Genomic DNA, 24,193 nt, shown 5'->3' on the forward strand with positions numbered 1-24,193 from the left:
CTAGCATAGGAGTAACGCTTGCTACTAATACGAGTACAGTAAGTTCAACGGTATAGTCACAACCATTCCAAGGCAAGAATTCTGAAATTTAGACGATTTGTCCACTACAAGCATACACCGTTTGTTGAGCAACCGGAAATCCAGGCCACCTTTGAGCACATCAGAGTTATAGGGCGTAGGAACACGCAAGTTGATTCATCAGTGCTTTGCTGGACGTAGGTCTGTCACCATATTCCTACCGTCAGGAAGTCCAATAATCTCCCCCTCAAGCTACAGTTATGAGACATGCAGTTTAGGCCATCAAATCAGGGCAAGCACTGATGCATTGACAAACACTACTAATAGCCGTTCGCCAGCCAAGTAACTTCGAAACCGCCAAAACAGCGCGTACCCTGTGGACACCCAGCACCGCCAGCCATCCCTTTTTCCACGCTCCTCCAATTTCGGCAGGCGATTGCGTCACTGTCGGGCTTCAAAGAGGCACTAAGTCGCAGGTGTCTACATCTACATCTATACTCCGCGAGCCACCTTACGGTGTGTGGCGGAGGGTACTTATTGTACCACTATCTGATCCCCCCTTCCCTGTTCCATTCACGAATTGTGCGTGGGAACAACGACTGCTTGTAAGTCTCCGTATTTGCTCTAATTTCTCGGATCTTTTCGTTGTGATCATTACGCGAGATATATGTGGGCGGTAGTAATATGTTGCCCATCTCTTCCCGGAATGTGGTCTCTCGTAATTTCGATAATAAACCTCTCCGTATTGCGTAACGCCTTTCTTGAAGTGTCCGCCACTGGAGCTTGTTCAGCATCTCCGTAACGCTCTCGCGCTGACTAAATGTCCCCATGACGAATCGCGCTGCTTTTCGCTGGATCATGTCTATCTCTTCTATTAATCCAACCTGGTAAGGATCCCATACTGATGAGCAATACTCAAAAATCGGACGAACAAGCGTTTTGTAAGCTACTTCTTTCGTCGATGAGTCACATTTTCTTAGAATTCTTCCTATGAATCTCAACCTGACGTATGCTTTTCCCACTATTAGTTTTATGTGATCATTCCACTTCAGATCGCTCCGGATAGTAACTCCTAAGTATTTGACGGTCGTTACCGCTTCCAATGATTTACCACCTATGGCATAATCGTACTGGAATGGATTTCTGCCCCTATGTATGCGCATTATATTACATTTATCTACGTTTAGGGAAACCTGCCAGCTGTCGCACCATGCATTAATCCTCTGCAGGTCCTCCTGGAGTACGTACGAGTCTTCTGATGTTGCTACTTTCTTGTAGACAACCGTGTCATCTGCAAATAGCCTCACGGAGCTACCGATGTTGTCAACTAAGTCATTTATGTATATTGTAAATAATAAAGGTCCTATCACGCTTCCCTGCGGTACTCCCGAAATTACCTCTACATCTGCAGATTTTGAACCGTTAAGAATGACATGTTGTGTTCTTTCTTCTAGGAAATCCTGAATCCAATCACAAACCTGGTCCGATATTCCGTAAGCTCGTATTTTTTTTCACTAAACGTAAGTGCGGAACCGTATCAAATGCCTTCCTGAAGTCCAGGAATACGGCATCAATCTGCTCGCCAGTGTCTACGGCACTGTGAATTTCTTGGGCAAATAGGGCGAGCTGAGTTTCACATGATCTCTGTTTGCGGAATCCATGTTGGTTATGATGAAGGAGATTTGTATTATCTAAGAACGTCATAATACGAGAACACAAAACATGTTCCATTATTCTACAACAGATTGACGTAAGCGAAATAGGCCTATAATTATTCGCATCTGATTTATGACCCTTCTTGAAAATGGGAACGACCTGCGCTTTCTTCCAGTCGCTAGGTACTTTACGTTCTTCCAGCGATCTACGATAAATTGCTGACAGAAAGGGGGCAAGTTCTTTAGCATAATCACTGTAGAATCTTAAGGGTATCTCGTCTGGTCCGGATGCTTTTCCGCTACTAAGTGATAGCAGTTGTTTTCCAATTCCGATATCGTTTATTTCAATATTTTCCATTTTGGCGTCCGTGCGACGGCTGAAGTCAGGGACCGTGTTACGATTTTCCGCAGTGAAACAGTTTCGGAACACTGAATTCAGTATTTCTGCCTTTCTTCGGTCGTCCTCTGTTTCGGTGCCATCGTGGTCAACGAGTGACTGAATAGGGGATTTAGATCCGCTTACCGATTTTACATATGACCAAAACTTTTTAGGGTTCTTGTTTAGATTGTTTGCCAATGTTTTATGTTCGAATTCGTTGAATGCTTCTCTCATTGCTCTCTTTACGCTCTTTTTCGCTTCGTTCAGCTTTTCCTTATCAGCTATGATTCGACTACTCTTAAACCTACGATGAAGCTTTCTTTGTTTCCGTAGTACCTTTCGTACATGATTGTTATACCACGGTGGATCTTTCCCCTCGCTTTGGACCTTAGTCGGTACGAACTTATCTAAGGCGTACTGGACGATGTTTCTGAATTTTTTCCATTTTTGTTCCACATCCTCTTTCTCAGAAATGAACGTTTGATGGTGGTCACTCAGATATTCTGCGATTTGTGCCCTATCACTCTTGTTAAGCAAATATATTTTCCTTCCTTTCTTGGCATTTCTTATTACACTTGTAGTCATTGATGCAACCACTGACTTATGATCACTGATACCCTCTTCTACATTCACGGAGTCGAAAAGTTCCGGTCTATTTGTTGCTATGAGGTCTAAAACGTTAGCTTCACGAGTTGGTTCTCTAACTATCTGCTCGAAGTAATTCTCGGACAAGGCAGTCAGGATAATGTCACAAGAGTCTCTGTCCCTGGCTCCAGTTCTGATTGTGTGACTATCCCATTCTATACCTGGTAGATTGAAGTCTCCCCCTATTACAATAGTATGATCACGAAACTTCTTCACGACGTTCTGCAGGTTCTCTCTGAGGCGCTCAACTACTACGGTTGCTGATGCAGGTGGTCTATAGAAGCATCCGACTATCATATCTGACCCACCTTTGATACTTAACCCAGATTATTTCACATTCGCATTCGCTAATAACTTCACTGGATATTATTGAATTCTTTACTGCTATAAATACTCCTCCACCATTGGCGTTTATCCTATCCTTGCGGTATATATTCCATTCTGTGTCTAGGATTTCGTTACTGTTCACTTCCGGTTTTAACCAACTTTCCGTTCCTAATACTATATGCGCACTATTTCCTTCAATAAGAGATACTAATTCAGGAACCTTGCCCTGGATACTCCTGCAGTTTACCAATATTACGTTAACTTTTCCTGTTTTTGGTCTCTGAGGACGGACGTTCTTTATCAACGATGATAATGTCCTCTCTGGTAAGCCGTCAGGTATTTTATCGTTTCGCCCAAGGGGGGGTCCCTGTAACCTAAAAAACCCCCGTGTGCACGCCACACGTACTCTGCTACCCTAGTAGCTGCTTCCGGTGTGTAGTGCACGCCTGACCTGTCTAGGGGGCCCTACAGTTCTCCACCCAATAACGGAGGTCGATGAATTTGCAACCATTATAGTCGCAGAGTCGTCTGAGCCTCTGGTTTAGACCCTCCACACGGCTCAGTTTGAAAAGTGGAAAGGCTGCTTTCGCTGTTTTGGATTTCTCCATAACCATTCTGCGAGAAACACGTCCCGTAATAACAGATGAAAGGGCACACTGTATATATCGATATCATTAACAGCCAGACGTTAATTTTGTTTCTGTTTAAACTCCGCTGTTCACTGTCACAAACTTGATTATAATAGTCAAACATTCTTCTGCCCAACCGCATGTATGTGATCATATAGGGGTTATCCGTCATCCCCCTGCTACTCTGTCTAATGCCTTACAGAATTCTAGCAAGCAATGATCTTCATGTTTATCCTCGTGTACGTATTTACAAGTTAACATATCCGAGCAAAGCAAGCTTTGTGTGACTCTTTCGAATATCCTAAAGGCTTAGCAACTTCGATTGAGGACTCTCGAGAAAGACGGTCGTGAAACTGAAACCTCGAATGTTTGTGGTGTAAAAAATTTATTCGCTAGCGGCACCCTAATGTCACGCCACATACACACCAACAATCGTAACCTATAACTGGGTGAGGTTATCCTGCCCAAAAGGATGTGGTGTAATGACTTATACTTACATCCGTAAGTGTTCTTGAAAAACAGTAATTCTATTCTTGTTTTTGAAAGTGGTTACCACGATAGGGAATTTCAAGAGCTTCGCCTGTTAATCGCTGGCGAAATTTCGCAAGGAATCATCGTTACCACGTAGGAAAATTGAAACAACACCTGCAGTATTTATCACTCTTGTTAATCTGCTTATCATAATTATACATTACACAATTGCGACATGTGCTTCTGTACTCTTTAGAGCTGTTAATCTTCAAATACCGGCAGTAGAGAAGGAAGGAAGGAGAATTGGTTTTTAATGTCCTGTCGAGAGCGAGGTCATTAGAGACGGAGCAGAAGTTGGGAATGTTTCAAGGATTGCGAAGGAACCATCCCGGCATTTACGTGAAGCGATTTGGAGAAATTACGGGAAACGTGAATTTGGACGACTGCACGCGGAACTCAACCGTAATTCACGGTACGCGAGGCCAGTGCGCCGGCCACTGCGCCACCACGCTCGGTATCGGTGGTTCAGAAGTGCAGTTAAAAAGTGAACGTGGCGGTTGGCGGAACAGGCATACCTCTGTATATTAAGCCTTTGTTGCCTAAACTATCAAAAATGCATAAGTTATCCTTTTTCTTCGTGGATAACAACAGTAAGTAGTAACAAAACGACAGTGATTTTTTCGGAATTTTTATTTTATTTTTTTAGTTTTTAATGAAGGTGTTACTTTTGAGTATCATCTGGTCCTCCAGTGGCTTGCCGCCCAACAGATGTCTGTGCAGCACTTTCCCTAACTGACGAATACAAACATATTAGAATGCACTAAAGCTACAAATCAGTCAACATTAGGAAGATAATTACAATTTACTAAATTTTTTGTTTACATTGCAGCGTTTTTAATTTACTCCAGATTAAACATTTATTTTACAACATATATCAAATTTTCCTGTGTTTACTGTAAAAGTGTGAAAATTTCTCCCTCCTTTCCTAATTTTACATCCTTTGGGACTAATTTCTCCCTTTTGTTGCATGTACTCCCTTCCATCAGAACTTCACTTGCAGCTCTAGATTTGATATGCTTTGCTTTCATTTGTCCCATCAGCCCCTTAGCACAATTTCTCATAAACTTTAGCAGTGGAATCTTTCTATACATCTCACAGTACAGTTAATAAGCATTTACAAATACTTTTTGGATTATCTTTCCAGCCCATAAGCTGATTTAATTCAGTATGGTTCACAAATCCCATATAGCAACTCTAGTCCTTTAGTACAGAAGAACACTGAATGTTGATTTTAATGCCACCTTCCATTTTCTGGAAACAAACAATACTTCCGTTCCATAACAACTGCAAGCCAGGCTCACAATTTTGGTGTCTATGAACAACGCACCCCTATTCCAGAGGACGTCATTCTATAATGAGAGTGGCATTTTTTTTTCATTTCCTTAGAACATGAGTGACGTGATGGGAAACGTTTCATATTTATCCTCATTGTGCGCAATCAAAAATTTCCTCTACTTTCAGCTTTCCAGGGAGAAAAAAGTAAGTGAGAAAGTTATCGAACCTCAGTCTCCTGTTTTTCCCGAAAAACTTCTTTGAAAAACATGAAACTAGTCTAACACGTAACTTACAAAAATCTGCTCTGACGCACATTTAACAGCTCCCCTCTTCAAAGCTTCAGTTCCCCATTGATAAAAATGAAAGGCCAAAATGTAGTGTTTCAGGTTGGCAATACGCCAGAGTTTGTAACCGCGTTGTATGGGGTTCATTGGATCATACTGTTTGAGTTGCTTTCTTTGACTAAAGTAACTGAATTATCTACGTTTCCTCCACCTTCTGTCCGTTTTAGTATCAGACAGCTCTCCACTTTTGAGGAGGTGTTCATGGAAGCAATCATTTATCCTTTCTTTTTCACAGTTCTCTGCAGTTTAAGTTAAACTGTTTTCGAGCTGCACTTGTGGACATTCTATCAAAGGTCTTTCAAAAATTGCATCAGATCTTGAAGCTTTTTCAAAAATTTCGGCAGCACTTAAATCTGCTGGATTATTAGCGTCATTGCCTTCATCATCTCCTACTTCCGTAACATCATCATCAGCTGGCAAATCTCTTAGAGGAGCTGCAACAATTCCGTCATCTTTTAGTATTGTCAATGCCCAAAACGTGGTATTGTCTGTGAAACAGCATTTACAGTAATGGGAATTGTGCTAACAATAAAAAGAACCTGACCCTAATGCAACTACGTCGAAAGAGCTAGCAAAATGCAACGAAAAATATCAAACAAAGCGACAAACAACGCTTGCGGGGCGGGGCAGTACACGAAAGTGGGCATATGGCCAAATAGTACTCTAAAGTACCACACGGTTTTTGGCTATTTCGTAAATAAATACTACAGATTTAACAAAACAGGTGTACGAGAGGAAACTAGAAGTTAACCTTAATCATATCTTTGGTAGTAAACATGTGACAGTAAGCAAAACAAACACGGTCTCTTGAGCAAGCCTTCAGCGCTCACCAAAGATAATACGAACATACCCACTGACTAGAGAACGAGATCTAGGAAGCGAAGTAGTATTTCCAGCTTAAAAGTATCATCAGCGCAGGATATGGGAGATATGTGTGCAATCAGATTGAAAAAGGGACCGAAAGAAGGGTTACAATTTCTATTCTGTTTGAACCGTTCGAGCTTGCGGCACTTCTCTAGTACAACGAAAACGCCACATTTTCAAAATGAGGGCGTATTAGCTTGACACCCAAGATTTAAAATGTCTGTTTCTCGTGCCTTAGTTTAGACATGCGAATACAGCAACTACTAAGTTCTCTCTTCGTGTCATACAGCGGCGTCATCATATCCGTAAATTAGAGAAGAGCTCTCATCCGCAAACATACGCTTCGCGAACTCCCAGCTGCAGTTTTACAGCGTGACAAAGACGCGCGTTTATGCTCCTGTGTAAACGATGCCGTCAGTGTGGAGTGAGATTAGCTCCAGCAGGATACGGCGCTAAGTGACGCGACTAAAGTGGCTCCAATGAGCGCTCTTAATGCCGGCCAGAAAACCCTCGGGCTCTTTGTTTACACGCGGCCGCTGTTTTCATTGTTGATCCGTCGGCGGACGCTTATCTCGCTCCAAACAGTCTCTGCAAGCCGGCGAGAGGGGGACTTGGCCGTGAAAGCAAACATCTTCCCTCCCGACGAGGCGCGCTCACTGCAACACGCGGTCGTCTAATTGAGTTTACGAGGAACAGGTGACCCAGCACACGCTGTCTCGTCCAGTAATCTCCGTCAATCCGTCAACACAGAACAAGATTATAGGTAGATAATAACCGTTCAGTTGTGTCCTCAAGCATGGAAGGCGTAACACCGAGCAGGTGGGGCAGTGATTGGCGCAATGGACTACATTCGGGAGGACGACGCTTCGAACCCTTGTCCGGCCATCCTGATTTAGATTTTCCGTGATTACTCTAAATCGCTTTAGGCAAATGCCGGGTGGTTCTTTGAAAAGGGTACAGCCGTCTTCCTTCCACGTCCTTCCCTAGTCCGATGGTACCGCTGACCTCGTTGTTTGGTCCCCTCCCCCGACTCAACCAACCAACCAAAATCGTAACGATCACCACAGATATTCTCCGTGATTCGAGATCACTGTCCTACCTAGCTCGTTCGACTTGAGATAGCTGTTTGTTGGTGTTGTGTTCTGAGGCATGGCGTCCACTGTGTGCAACAAGTGATGCGCCCCCTGGCGGTGAAGATCCCTGGCAGGGACGTGACATGCGTGTCACACTCACGTCACCACTAGAGCCGGCGTTAGTAACGTGCCACCACTTCTTCTTCGGACGACCACCGTGTTCTTTCTTTGGTGAACTTAATGTGAAAAAGATTTACATAATCGTAATCTCCGTCCTTTCATTTACGATCTCGTCAATTTAAATAGGCTTTGTTTTGGCCGCCATTTTGTTTTCTACACAGTAGATTTGTTTGTGAATCGTGTTTCAAGATACCTTCAGGTGTTTTTGAACATGGCTACCAAACTAAAAGAGCCATAGAAACAGATGTGTTTCAAAAAATTATAAGGTGACCTCAATCCCACAAGAACAAAGTGAGAGATTATTTAAAAGTTTTTCATGTCCACAGCAGACCATCAAGAAAACTGACATAGGCGCTTATTAGGTTATCCTCTTCTTTCTCCAAGGCTGAGCACAGCAGATAGCATCTTTCTCTTTCTCCATAGGCTGACCAGAGAAAATACCAAGACTTTACAAAGAAAGTTTAATGTGCGGGGTGAATCACCTAAAACATGCACCACAAATATTGTGAAATAGAAAGTGGTTTTCACAGAATGTGTTGGTACTCAGGGGCTGGTATAGTAAACCAGTCAACACATAATAGTACTTAGAAAATATATTCTTTGTGCCAACATACATATTTTTTAAATGGGACAATGCCTATTGGTATTGACGACTAAAAGTAGGATAAATTAGAATGTCAGTGATGTTTGCTGCAGGAGTCAGTTGTGAGTCGTTGACGAGATATCGTATGGTGCAAAGGTTTCACATCAACACTTTTTTATGCCATTAAACCAACGTACACTCCTGGAAATTGAAATAAGAACACCGTGAATTCATTGTCCCAGGAAGGGGAAACTTTATTGACACATTCCTGGGGTCAGATACATCACATGATCACACTGACAGAACCACAGGCACATAGACACAGGCAACAGAGCATGCACAATGTCGGCACTAGTACAGTGTATATCCACCTTTCGCAGCAATGCAGGCTGCTATTCTCCCATGGAGACGATCGTAGAGATGCTGGATGTAGTCCTGTGGAACGGCTTACCATGCCATTTCCACCTGGCGCCTCAGTTGGACCAGCGTTCGTGCTGGACGTGCAGACCGTGTGAGACGACGCTTCATCCAGTCCCAAACATGCTCAATGGGGGACAGATCCGGAGATCTTGCTGGCCAGGGTAGTTGACTTACACCTTCTAGAGCACGTTGGGTGGCACGGGATACATGCGGACGTGCATTGTCCTGTTGGAACAGCAAGTTCCCTTGCCGGTCTAGGAATGGTAGAACGATGGGTTCGATGACGGTTTGGATGTACCGTGCACTATTCAGTGTCCCCTCGACGATCACCAGTGGTGTACGGCCAGTGTAGGAGATCGCTCCCCACACCATGATGCCGGGTGTTGGCCCTGTGTGCCTCGGTCGTATGCAGTCCTGATTGTGGCGCTCACCTGCACGGCGCCAAACACGCATACGACCATCATTGGCACCAAGGCAGAAGCGACTCTCATCGCTGAAGACGACACGTCTCCATTCGTCCCTCCATTCACGCCTGTCGCGACACCACTGGAGGCGGGCTGCACGATGTTGGGGCGTGAGCGGAAGACGGCCTAACGGTGTGCGGGACCGTAGCCCAGCTTCATGGAGACGGTTGCGAATGGTCCTCGCCGATACCCCAGGAGCAACAGTGTCCCTAATTTGCTGGGAAGTGGCGGTGCGGTCCCCTACGGCACTGCGTAGGATCCTACGGTCTTGGCGTGCATCCGTGCGTCGCTGTGGTCCGGTCCCAGGTCGACGGGCACGTGCACCTTCCGCCGACCACTGGCGACAACATCGATGTACTGTGGAGACCTCACGCCCCACGTGTTGAGCAATTCGGCGGTACGTCCACCCGGCCTCCCGCATGCCCACTATACGCCCTCGCTCAAAGTCCGTCAACTGCACATACGGTTCACGTCCACGCTGTCGCGGCATGCTACCAGTGTTAAAGACTGCGATGGAGCTCCGTATGCCACGGCAAACTGGCTGACACTGACGGCGGCGGTGCACAAATGCTGCGCAGCTAGCGCCATTCGACGGCCAACACCGCGGTTCCTGGTGTGTCCGCTGTGCCGTGCGTGTGATCATTGCTTGTACAGCCTTCTCGCAGTGTCCGGAGCAAGTATGGTGGGTCTGACACACCGGTGTCAATGTGTTCTTTTTTCCATTTCCACGAGTGTAGTTGTTAAGTACGATGTTGTTATGTTTGGTTACAGTGTTCTTGTGTGTCGCTTGAATGCATTGGAACTTGCTAATCAGTTAGTGTGCTAATCAGTTAGTGTGTAACATTCCAAGCAGCAGGTCGTAACTGGATCATGTCATTTACTAGTGCAGAAAAAGTCGACATGTTCATGATATGTGGAGATTCTAGTTCGTTTTTGTACAGTGTATGCTGCAAGGTATCCCAAACGACGCCAGCCATCTCGGCAGTTAGTTATTAACCTCTTCAACCAGTTACGTGAAAGTGATACTTCAACACATAAACAACGTAATATAAGGAATCAAGAGATGACAGAACAGGGGGAAAGTAATGTTCTTGCTGTTGTTGCAGATGGACCGCACTTTAGCTTATGAGTCAGGCAGGGGCGGTGGCAAGGAGGGGAGGGCTTGGGGGCTACAGCCGCCCCCCCCCCCCCCCCCCCAATGGAGTATCATATTACACTGGATGAAATGAGTTCAGAAATGAGCGAATATATTACTCGAACAGATGCAATTTTTTTATAATTATGTATCAATAAGTTGCTACGTATTTCAAACACATTTTAACAAAAGAATAAGGGCGGCAGTAAACCAATAAATATAATTTAACTTAAAATGGGTATCTTATTATTTATTAAGACACATCTTTTTCCCTGAACTCCAAAACAGTTACCTAAAACTACTTTAAGCAAAACCAAATTTTACCAATTTGTCGGTAGAGGATTCGAATTCTCGTTTTGTTAAGCGATATTCCATTCCTCCAAACCCACTCCCCCCCCCCCCCAAATTAACTCCCCCCCCCCCCCCCCCCCCGGCTTTAACCTACTTCAAGAACAGTCCCTGGAGTCAGGCAAGTGTCATACGCACTCTCCATCGACATAGATCCCATCCCTGTCACATGTCTCTCCACCAAATGCGCTGTGAAAACGATTATGAGAATCGTGTTAAGTTCTGTACATACGCATTGAAACCGGGTACTCCAGATGTCGGTCGTTGTTGATGCACGCTCTGAAACGACTTGCTGCATCTCACAGAACGTAACGTGCTTCTCATTGTGTTGTGTGACTGCAGTGCTTGCAGCAGCAGTTTTTCGTCAGTATCTGGAGCATTCTACAGAGGCAGTTTTCGGCACCATCTGGTGCGTAAGTCACGTAGTTTCTTTATGAAGAAGGACACACTGTAAGTAGTAGTGTGACTAGGGCCTCCCACCGGCTAGACCGATCGCTGGGTGCAAGTCTTTTATCGTCGAAGAACAGTGTAGGAAATTGCAAAGAAGATTAGGCACAGTAACAAACTGTGCCTGTTTATTGGTTGTCGCCCGTATAAAGGCACTTGTAAAAGTTGTGTTAGCTGGCCGGTGCGGCCGAGTAGTTCCAGGCGCTTCATTCTGGAACCACGCGGCCGCTACGATCACAGGTTCGAATCCTGCCTCGGGCATGGATGTGTGTGTTTTACTTAGCTTAGTTAGTTTTAAGAAGTTTCAAGTTCTATGGGACTGATGACCTCCGATGTTAAGTCCCATCGTGCTCAGAGCCATTTCAACACTTTTGAAAAGTTGTTTTTATACTTTTCCTCCCTCTGTACAATAAAAATGCCACATTTCTTAAAGTACCTGCTTATGATTAAAAAATAGTTTCATGGTTCAGTGAAACGAATTTTTGTTAATAGTTTCATCTATCATTTAACCAATAATCATTAGTACTTCATTTCTTGCCTGTTGAGTTGTGGTTAAGACTTTGCTCTTTGATACGATATTTACGATATTGCGGTGCTTGTGGTTCAAATGGCTCTGAGCACTATGTGACTCAACTGCTGTGGTCATAAGTCCCCTAGAACTTAGAACTACTTAAACCTAACTAACCTAAGGACATCACACACATCCATGCCCGAGGCAGGATTCGAACCTGCGACCGTAGTGGTCGTGCGGTTCCAGACTGTAGCGCCTTTAACCGCTCGGCCACTCTGGCCGGCGCGGTGCTTGTGTTATTCTGATTATGATGCAAAGTAGCTTTGACAGACACTGCAACGACTACAGCAGTTGTGAAATACATAAAATGTATTCGCAATTGCGGATAAGGAAAGCCATCAGCTGTAGAATGCAATGATGAAAATGACGTATGGCTGGCGACATATGGAAGTTTGTGACTGGTCGTGAGTCTTGCACGGACAGCTAAATGGTAAGGCACCGCTGGCAATAAGCTAGAAATCCAGGTTAGAATCGCGGCCCGGTACGAATATTCACTGTCGTCATTCCATTCTACAGCTGATGGTTGTCCTTATTCGCAATCGCGAATAGATATAAGGCATTTTAATGAATTTAATACCTTACTATTTGGTAGTTATGTTACTTGTGCATGTTCCCTCATAGTGACCAGTCCGCTATAAAAATATTTTGTCACTCGTCTTACAGTACCGATATAAGAAATGTTGATAGGTATTATTCAGATGTGTGTGTATGTTTGTGATAACGACCTATAAATACATCACTAACATTAGTACACACTTTGCTAGTTGCGAAAATATCTCATGACTTTAAAAAAAATTGAGACGAACTGCTTGAGTATAGTTTTCGACTGGGGGAAAGAAACTCTATTGTATACAGTTGGTTTCATGTTTATAACTGCTTCTATTAACGGATATTTACAACACACAATTCAGCTCCAGGTACTCGTTCCCAGTTGTCTTTCCCGCAGTTTATGGCAGTGGGCCCCATCCTTTTCTTCGTTCGGGGTCACTTGGAAATCTAAACATGGGGAAATCATTTTTGCAATAGTTAGGGCAGTTCACATCTGAGCGACTACCTATATTTAAGACGAATTCTTCAATACACTTAGTTACAAATCTCCAGTCACATCGTGATTCATACATAAATAAGTATGAACATCCTATACTTTTGGGGTAAACTTGGCGGGCAGGTCAGCTCGGTTTATCGCACTCTTGCGGGTAGGCGTCCTGCCCTGACTCCTAAGACATGTTTGACGCTGCTTTCCACATTTCCTATCTTTTCCAAGTTCCTTCATCTCTGCGTAACTACTGCAACAATCATCCACAGTCTGCTTACTGCAGTCTAGCCTTGCGTCTAGGGGATGATGGACTGAACCCAGTTGAACGCTGCTTATTGAAGGACACATGCTATATAAAAGTCAAAGGCAAACCTCGTAAAAGCTATATTCAGGCACTATCATACGGTGATGAAACCCGAATATCTACACGCAAGTGAATGAAATCGAGTGACAGTAAAGATTGGACTGAAAGGAGCCGAGAAGTCTGTGCGAGAGATCCTTCAGAAAGAAAATGGGTCCTATCACAGACCGGCAATATAAACTGTAATGAAGAAGAGACTGATACACATGTAGTGAACTGCTTCTCCCTAGCAGAAGTCACTGGCGCAAGCCTACAGGGTGGCGTTCGACTGTGAGGTAAGTGGGTTCGAAACCTGCTGGCGAATGAAAGTTGGCGAGCAAGCTGAAGTTACCCTGTTCCCTAATTACATAATGATGATACAGTTCTTTGAGAAAATATGGCACGTTTTTAATCAATATGTTGTTGGTTTAATGCAAATGCTATTCATGGGGAAGAGTGATGAATAAGTTCACTAATCAGTAGGAAAAATGGCTCATCTTCAAAATGTTCTCAATGGCGAATGGCGGTAGTTGTTCAGGGTGCATGAGAGGCCCCTCGGGTCTTCTTTGATTACAGGAAAAAAACGCTTATGTTTTATATTCAATTTTTTATTTATTTCACACGTTTCTCTTTGATCTTTATCAGCACAAGTTCGCAAGTCGTCTCAGTAAAAGAGAATCCACGGTTTCTTTTTATTCAGTTGTACACAAAGTTTGAGTCACATAGGCACTTAAAAAAGTGCCTACATGAACCACAGAACTTCATTCACGCGTTAGAGAACAAAAGACAAGCTGAGAGAGAAATCTGAAGGACATAACAATGAAGTAGGGCTGTTGACAAAATATCAATATAGCGACATATAGATATAGTTTCCAAAAAGTGTTCTCATACATCGCCGATATTTTTTTCACCAATATACCAATGTATCTATATCGAAATGCCAATACCGAGAGTCGATATTTTTATTTTATTTTTTCCCCATTTTCCGGTAAATATTTGAAATTTTGAATGAAGCCGTATTAGAACATAATTCGTTGCTTTCGCTGTGTGAAGAGGTCTCACTACTTTTTTAGCTCTCATCACGTCCACTCTATCTCTTTGACTGTGTGCAGCAACTATAGGTGGCACAAAGGAGAAGTCTGATTGCAGTGGAAATGGCGGTGTGATTGGAATAACAAGATTTCCGATACGAAGAACTAGCTCACCAGTTGCGTTAAAAACAGTTTTAACCCAATTTGTGCGCCTTTTCTTCACATTGGCATTCTTCTAAACCAGTTTCTGAGGGTGATGAGCAAAAATGTAAGTCACAAGATTGTTATTATCAGTGGGCGGAAACGTTCGAGGGAAATGCTGACGTAATCGGCGCTCGACGTTACCAACGAAAACTGCAACCTTTAACTTCACCACGCAATTTTGACACCACAGCTGCTAGTTCGATGGCGTTTGAAGAGACAAAAAAAATAGAGAAGTCGACATGACGTACTCCAGACAAATCCGATGTGTGACAAAACCGAACAACAGACCCATCGGACGCCTTTGATTGTGCCACTTGCTTGGATATACCAGTATTTGCAAAATAGTTATCGCCAAGCGTTAACGTGCATGGTTTTCCTTTCAATTCTTGCTCTTAGCAGGCTGATAGCTTCTTGATGTACAAAATACCTAATAATAAATCAATTGCCGACGCCAGGTGGCCGCGCGGTTTGAGGCGCCATGACACGGAATGAACGACCTCTCCTGCCGGAAGTTCGAGTCCTACCTCGGGCGTAGGTGTTTGTGTTGTTCTTCGCATAAGTTAAAGTGGTGTAGAAGTCTAGGGATGATGATCTCAGGAGTTTGGACCCTTAGGACATTTGAGCATCCGAACAATAAATCAATACTTAAATATACAGCTCTAAAACCGGCAGTATATTTACAATGTGCAGTCGATACTTTTATAGTCCGATACGTAGGTATTTTTTCCGACGATATATCGTCATTTTCTTCGATATATCGACTACCGGTAATGATATTTTTTTAAATGTCGATATATCGAATTACCTATATTTTTAAAAATATCAGCAGTCCTACTAGGAAGCATCTCATTTCAATGCAAAATATAGTCGCGTTAATAAGTTAACCTGACCGCCAGATTATTCTGAAAATTTCTCTGTTAAATTAATTACTGTATTTTACATGCAGCCAGAATGTAGATAAAAATGCTTCATTTTGCAGATACAACTACAACAACATAAATGTCTGAAGATGGCCTTGTAAGTCGAAAACCGGTTAGCAATAAAAGTAATATTGTAGAACAAAAGCAAACTGGTGCTTTTCATTTATTATTATAATGTTGTTCTACCAAGAACCGACGGAAGATTCTGTTAATATAAAACATTTTACGTTAAAACTTTTATTTACGTTTGACGATATTTATTTTGTATAGAGTGAAATGGCTCTGCTGAAGTTAACTGTAGTTTTGGAATGGAATGATGGTTATTTATCTAATGGATACTAAATTCCAAATTCACTTAACTTACATAAAATCTGGAAATTTGGTGAGAACATGGCATTTTCTATAAATTGTAAGAGTTAAATTATGGCAAATTGCATTTTTTACAAATACAGATCAAAGGATAAATTAGTTTTCAGATTCCTTTTAAAGCGAAATTAGTACTATGACGATCTTTTCCTGATGTTATGTCACACATTGTAAATCTTAAAAATGTTTTCGTAAGTTAGAAGAAATGCGGCAAACGTATAACTCGAAAATACACCATCGTATCGCAATACTTACTTCAGAATCAAGTATCGCATACTCTGGGACTGAAACTGAAGCAAATTCTACCCAAGTGGAACCGGTATCGAAACGTTCAGTTGGCCAAATTACCCTTAATCTTGGATTGTTACAATCGGAAGGATAGAAATATCAAAAAGTCCCGTTCACCAGCCTTTTCACCGATGTCCAAGATTAAATTTCAGACTTCCCATGTCTGACTGAGTCAGAGTGTCTGATACTGACGGTAATCCGTCCGTCAGATGGGGACTTTAGGCCCGGTGGCCCCAAGGTGCTGTTCGAGAATTCAGTTCGGCCCTGGGTTTCAGTGTCACCCTTCTATCATCATCATCATCGCCATCATCATCATACGACCCAAATATGATACCACATTATACATGCATCCATTCCACTCATCTGCATTCCACAAACACACACACGATACAACTCTCGCACATCCGCAAGCAAAGGACCTACAGTGCGCGGAGGAAGAACACCCTTTCTGGCAGGCGTCTGAATCCACCCCGTGCGATATCCCATCCGGCAGTGCTGTACGACGTTAACATTTTTGTGAACTGCTAATAGTTAACAAAGGAATAACGACTAAATTCTGCAGCCATCTGTTCCCGAGGTATGAAACCCGAGAAAATAGATCTGTAATGTACTGGTTAACAGTCCATTAGCACCAGATAAATGGTGCAAGGAAGTAAGGAAGGACCTCAAGAGCATTGGACTGAAACAGAGAGATATCTACCGATGTGCAGATCAGTGAACAACGACTTTATGACCAGACAACGAATGCAAGAATTTTAGGCAACAACCAAGATGCCACGTAATTACTGGACGTGGTCTCCAATGGCCCAAAAAACGCATTGTACCTCAACTCTTAGTAATATGTGGGAAAACCCCTCATCACGACATAGCGGAAAACGAAGAATAAGTAACACAAAATCTCACTGTGGCCCCGAGCATATACTGATTTCTTTCATTTTACTCCCGTTTGACGTTACCAAAAATCGCTTGAAAGACAATTTTTTTCCGGGTGGAAAAATATGCCTGCTTTCTGCAGTCGCGCATTACATACATACACCGAAAGAAAGTGTTGTTTGAACATGTTGCCGCGCAACCGCTTATCGTTGGGTACTGAAATTATTGAACCACTTCTTTGAGTTTTTGAAACTGGTGATGGGTGTATCGAATTGTTATAACTGATGATGATGTTTGTGGTGCGCTGTTTATGACAATCGAAGATATTTTAGAGATCGTTCTGAGCTCAAATTACGGCATCGGCGTAAACATGACGACGAATTTAACAATGAAATCGAAGTTGCAATTCCTGTCCTCGCTGCATCAGAATTCGTAACATGGGGAAGAGTATGCGTATTTCTCTACTTGCGCTTTCGAATGACGAAATGAATGGACGATACTGAGCAATTATTGAGAATTTGATGTTGAAAACGACAGTACAAACAGATGACAATTTTTAATCCCAAAAAATTATAATATAATGCACTTATCGAAACTTATCAGTTTGGGGGGAGGTGGTGTTAGGTAATTTTCAATCACTGTATTAATCGATAGCAACTGCGCATCAATTCTAGGACTCCGTATTTAGCTTTCGACTTCTAAAGATAGTTTGCCAATCGTCTGAAGATGCATGTTATTTGTTCACTTGTCTGTAGAAGTCCTGTCGTGAACAGCTGATCTGAAGTTATTAAACGACGAAGAAGGCTCACGTTATTAACTTATATCTTGATTATGCGAGGCGTCAACACATGTAAGTAATTGTTTCGTGTACTGTAAGGCAATACAGCCGCTTCTTTTCAGCTATAGTCAATAACAACACTTATATTTAGCATATAACAATAAAGATTCATCACGACCCCATTTATTTTAAAGTAAAGAAAATAATAAAAACAAAAGGGGAACTAATAATCCAAATAGCACAAGATTTCTTTTATACCACCGCTTAAACACATAATGTGTAATTAATATGCTCCAGAAAGCGTAGAAATTTTATTGAAGATATTTCACATTAAGCTTTATCGCTCAGTATTTAGTCATCAGTCTCCTGATTGTAATAATGAAGTTCGTTTTATTAAAAACATTTTATTATAAAAATATTATCAAATTACGATACCGCCAATGTACGTATTACGCAAAACTTCTAATAAGGTGAACTTATGTTATTAGCCTTGAATACTTCACTTGAAACTTCCCGTTCTCCATTTTTCGGAAACAATTTCATTTTTCGAAAAATAATTTCATTTAAAAGTTAACGATGATGAAAAGATTACTATTACAGAATATTCTATTGAAAAAGTGAAGATTTCACAAGCCAATTCTTTATTCTTGTACCCGAATTCTCAGGTTCCTAAATATTGCCGAAAATTAATGTGCTGATTATAAAATGACGATGCTGAAAAGCTTAAGTTTCGATAAAATTCTCGTGCATTTAGGTTTCGACTTGTGAAAATAGTGTGCACTCGTTTGAAGATTTATGTGATTATTCTCACTTGTCTGTAGAAGTTGCGTCGTGAACAACTCTTCCGATGTTAATAAATGACGAAAAATGCTAAGTAATATTCCATTCATCGGGTAACGAAGTTTGCCGGGAGAGCGCGTAGGAAGCAAGAGGAAAAAAGTTAAATATCATTTAATTATAATTATTTCTTCCGAAGTAATTACACTGAAAGTATAGTGTAACATATCATCACTGTCAGTATACTACAAAGTTCACACATGAAATAACGTAAGTGCATTTGATGTGTAAATATTTACCATCCGTGTAGTGTTGAATATTTATACGTAAAATGCCGTTACATCATTTCAGGTGTAAACTTTGCACTATACTGACAGTGATGAAATGTTACAGTATATTTTCAGTGTACAGTGAATCCTCATTAATCTAATCCTCATTAAACAAGATGTACAGTTCATCCGGATATTGTTTTTAGTCCAGTAACTGCAAAATGTTTGACATTTCGGAAGTAATAGCGTCAGCAATCGACGGCGGCCGTCATTAAATTTTCATTCAGCCAGCAGCCATATACGTATCGTGGCGCAGAATCAGTTACCAAGTTCACACTGGGTTGTACACTACTGTATTGCCGCTGTCTGTTGAGAATGCAAAATGATTTTAAGGAAAAAGGAGGAGGTAGTTTCCACTGGTATACCCTGCCAGAAACAGATATTAATGATGTAATGAATGGCTGTGAGACGATAATAACGCTGGCCGTCATGTGATTTCTGATGACGAAATGATCGCCTTTTATTTTTCTGCAGACAATAACGACGGTGATGAGGGACTGGCTGACGAAGTTGTGGCTCCGTCTGGAGAGACTATGGCAGAAACAAGGCTAAAAACGCAGCCGTGCTAAAGATAATTTGCTAGGATTGTCAAAAAATAAATTTGGCCGAGCTAATCCTGGTGCAACGCCAACATGAGCGTGCTAATGAACGACATACGAATCGGTATCAAAAGAAACTCACTGGTTACTTCAGTTTATAAAACAGTGGTTTCTTTCACCTTGTCAAAATGTATGACAATAACATATGATTTTTTTCCATTTGCTTGAAATTAAATACAACGTGTATTTCTATGACATTCGCCCGATGTAATCCTAATTTTATACTGAATTTCCGAATTTTTGATAATCCGGATGACCTATGGTCTTACTATAAAAAGTGTTGCCACATTCGATTTGTAGAACATTTCCAATTATGGATTGATGGTTTAAAAACTGGCATGTCAAGGCCGGAAAGTTGGTTCGTAAAAAAATAGGAAGAAATGAAAAACACGTACATTTTCAGTCATCAGAGAGATATTTCCTTATAATGCATTACGAACTAAGATGTTAACTTGTTACGGTTCTTTCTCAATAAACCTAACTAGCGTGTAGCTTCATTCAAAATGTTTGTATGACCGTGTTTCGAAACACACACACATTGTGTACATTACATTTAGCTCTTATCTTCGCTGGTCGAATGAAATGAGTTCTGTGGGTGTTGCGCGTACAGCAGGAAGTCTCGTGCTTGAACTACTTTGTTTTCCACTGCAAATGAAGACACTAATCGAACGAAAGGAGTCAACGGAATGAAGCACCAGCTGGGTTGCCATCATACAAAGGGCGAGAGGGGAGCAGAACTAGAACCCTGGTCAGATACAAGCCACGTGCCGGTAATGACACGGCAAAGTGGAATCACGTTTTCGAAGCGTAAGAGTTGGGGCATGCGCTGAGGCAGGTGTCCGTCTAACTCATCTGCCGATGGCGGCTTCATGGCGCACAGTATCCTAACTTTCTTGGGTAACGCCATCGATATGTTCAGACGCTGATTTCGGAAGTTTTGTGCTCTCGAACAACATTTTTGGAGCGAATGCGCATTACATTTCGAATTGTCCCCTAATGTCGGGGACGGGGCATGACACCCGTAAAACTGTGAACATTCCGCAAAAATCGACGAATTTGGCAGCACTATGTCCCACACAACCCGAATAAATGCGGTTCTATTCTACCTACAAAATTATATTTTAAAAAGAAATAGAGCTGTTCTACTGCAGTAAACTTCGACGAGATAGAAAATATAGGGGTTTTTTCGAGTGTACCGTTTATCACGAAATTTTATACTACGAAATAATGAAACTTATTTTTAAAGGCCATCATATTCTCCGTTGACTGTAGAAATTATTTATTTCACAATTACAATTTCGGCTTTTGGTCCATTTTCAAAAGGTACTGCGAAACGTTTTGTTTCAGCACATTTAAGACTTTAAAATCTTCCGACTTCAGACTTTTCACTATTTCTGACGACGATATTTATAGATGCCGCAGGATTTTAGAGTCTGATATGTGTTGAAGCAAAATCTTCCGCTGTACCACTTAAAATGGCCTGAAGGTGAAACTGCAGATGCAAAATAGTAATTTCTAAAGTCAAAGGCGAATATGAAGTCCTTAAAAAACTGTAGATGACTCTGATCCCAGACCATAAGAAGTTATAGTGGCATCGGTCTCCTAAACACTGACCATAGCATATACTCAAAGATAGCCAATAACCACGAGAAGAATAACACATAAGCATTTATTTCTGAGGGAAAAAAAGTATATTTACATCTGGTCCTTCGGAAACGCGGCTGTTTCTGAATAACAAAACATGTTTCTATCTGGTCGTTCGGAAACGTGTTGCAGCCATAGAACAACACACAGAATTTAGCCTAGTATCATCTTCATCGATCCTGAGAAGACTTTTTCCCATACAAGCCGTAACAGTGTATAGAAGATTATGTCTGAATGTGGATATTCTTGGCACGTTCCAGAGGTTGTGAAAAGACTTTATAAGAATACAAGCACGGTTGTTCTTCTTAGTGCAGATATTTGTTAGCCAAGATCGCCCAAAAATACACAATGATTAATAGTTTCAGCGAAATTAAATCACTGTCTTCTGATCATCTGCATGGATAAAATTTTTACATGGTCTATCCATTGCGTCGACCGTTCACATTAACAGGACACAACTTACAGAGACGACGTTCCATAGTACCGTCCCTCGTCACACAATAAGAGAATAACTATGCGTACAGTGCGCAACAATTACAAATAAAATGCATGAGATACATACAAAATTTCTCATGTGGTGACGTTGTTGGTATCTGATGAGAAACTGTGTGGGATCGCCTCCAGTACAACTAACAGTGTCAGGTAATCATCAAAAATACATGCGTTGCAAAAAGCGCAGGTCGGAATCAGTGAAAGGAATCGTTATTAACTAAAATGTAAGACAAAAATATGGAATATCGCCTGCTATTTTTAATATTTATATTGACTTCATTCTTGCAAGATGAAAATGTACGGTAAACAACAGAATTAACACAGCTAGTGATGAGAGCTTCTGCTTGCAGGTCCTTAAAAACTGCTGCAGATAATGTCGTTATTACTGGAAAGAATGAGGACGATCTCCAGAGAGCAGTATACCATTTGAACGAAATATTCGAGGAATACAATTTAAAACTTCCTTGTAATAAAACGGAAATAACGACGTTCCGAGCAAAATATCCAGTCATAGCCAAAATTGTAGTAGGCTATCCAATATTAGAACAAATTTCTCGAATTTTTTTACTAAGGTGGCAATAGTACCTTTAACAGAACACTGGGCCATAAATTTCAAAAAGAGACCACCAAGAAATAACGCTAAAGTACGTAGGCTGCTGTTTTGACCTATGGAACCAAAATATGCCTTACCAGAAAGGAATTACATAAAAATAATAAATTTTAAGAAAATTAAATCATAAAAATTGACATAGCAGAAATGGGATCCAGGAGGACATGATTGAGCAATAAGGACAGAATAAAATATATTCAACGTAAATGAAAAAATTAAAAGTAGCATGTAAACTGAAGACAGCACCTCATGAGAATGTCAGGTTATAGAATTCAGCAGAAGATTGTGAATTACATGCCGAATGGGAACAAAGATACTGGAAGACCTCGGAAAAGCTGTAAGTGATTTCATTTGTGAGTTCGGAGCAGGCAGAGCGTAATAATCGAAGGAAACACGACGGCGAAATAGTTTTTGTGTCCTCTCAGTGGTGTATAGATCGTTCTTCAGTGCGTCGTTTGGAGCGCGGTGGTTGGCAGGCCTGCCTACCTTGCGCGACAGCAGCCGCCGACCCGCGGACTCTCACGCTCGCAGCACGCACTGACCGCCAGGCCGCCGGTAGCAAGCGGGCCGCCAACACTGCGCGCCGTGCTACGCCGCGCCTCGACAGACGCCGCGCAAGCAGCGCTCCGCGCGGCAGCCGCCAGAAACACCAACACTTGTGCTCCGCGCGCTCCATACATAAACGCGTCTGTATGTCGGAGTGAGGAGGACAGAGGACTGGGGAGGGGCCGGCAGGGTGCGAGGAGAGGTCCTCAGCCTCTCAAGGGCCACAAGAGAACGCGCCAGTTGGAGAAAGACGTCTCGCTCTCACACCTTGTGGCATTACCCGTGCTTTGTGGTCAATTAATAAGTGTGTCCCCTGCTCATAACAGCATCAGTACCCCATAAACCCAACAGTGCAATATGACTAAACATTTGAGCAATTTCCCAACAATCACTGCGAGCACTTACTTCCATAAAATACCTAAAACCATACGTGCAGAGCTATTTGAAGTGGAACGATCACATACCATGAAGCGCGGCTAAGAGACGTGACCACACTGAGATTCATTGGAGGACTCTTCAGGAAATGTAGTCTATCAACAAAGGACGTAACTTACGACAGCGATTCTCAATCTCTGGGCGCGCACCCCGCTCGGGTAGCGTGGATGACATTATTGAACACAAAATACTTGGTCAGATGCGAACAGAACTCAAGCTCTACGTGTTTCATACAAACTTAATTATGAATGTAAACGACTCATCCATCCCGGGAATCGAGAATCTCTGTGATTTTGAGCTTTTATCAACTTGGATACGGGCAATATATCAGTACCAGGAAATTTAAGGTTTTGCCGGCCGAAGTGGCCGTGCGGTTAAAGGCGCTGCAGTCTGGAACCGCAAGACCGCTACGGTCGCAGGTTCGAATCCTGCCTCGGGCATGGATGTGTGTGATGTCCTTAGGTTAGTTAGGTTTAACTAGTTCTAAGTTCTACGGGACTAATGACCTCAGCAGTTGAGTCCCATAGTGCTCAGAGCCAAATCTAAGGTTTTCGAGAACGTTTCAATTTTAACTTTGTTGTAGTATAACAAATTACAAAAAAAAAATATTTTTATTTGTTTATTTACATGTCAAGTTCCGTGGGACCAAATTGAGGAGCAAATCTCCAAGCTCATGGAACTTGTCAGTACGTGAAATTACAACGTTAAAGTTATAACAGATAAACATAAAATGTTTATGAACCCGAAAAAAGTCAAGCCATACGTTAAACTAAACGCAATGAACAATACAAGAATCAGCTTAATTTTTCAGGGAACACCTCGACAGAATAGAAGGAGTAACCCATGATGAAAGCCGGTCGAGGTGGCCGAGCGGTTCTAGGAGCTGCAGTCTGGAACCGCGTGACGGCTACGGTCGCAAGTTCGAATCCTGCTTCGGGCATGGATGTGTGTGATGTCATTAGGTTAGTTAGGTTTAAGTAGTTCTAAGTTCTAGGTGACTGATGACCTCAGATGTTAAGTCGCATAGTGCTCAGAGC

At 42.2% G+C, this 24,193-nt stretch overlaps 1 protein-coding gene across 1 annotated transcript in view; it reads right to left on the bottom strand.

Annotated features, from left to right (window-relative positions):
- Window positions 1-22,739, bottom strand: part of LOC126474840 (calcitonin gene-related peptide type 1 receptor-like) — an 820,928-nt gene extending 798,189 nt beyond the window's left edge. The window contains exon 1 of the mRNA XM_050102318.1: window positions 22,662-22,739. The gene's annotated coding sequence lies outside the window, so the exon portion shown is untranslated. The remainder of the gene's footprint in view (window positions 1-22,661) is intronic.
- Between the last annotated feature and the right edge of the window lie 1,454 nt (window positions 22,740-24,193).

This window comes from Schistocerca serialis, chromosome 4 (assembly GCF_023864345.2).
Source record: "Schistocerca serialis cubense isolate TAMUIC-IGC-003099 chromosome 4, iqSchSeri2.2, whole genome shotgun sequence".
Classification (NCBI taxonomy): domain Eukaryota; kingdom Metazoa; phylum Arthropoda; class Insecta; order Orthoptera; family Acrididae; genus Schistocerca; species Schistocerca serialis.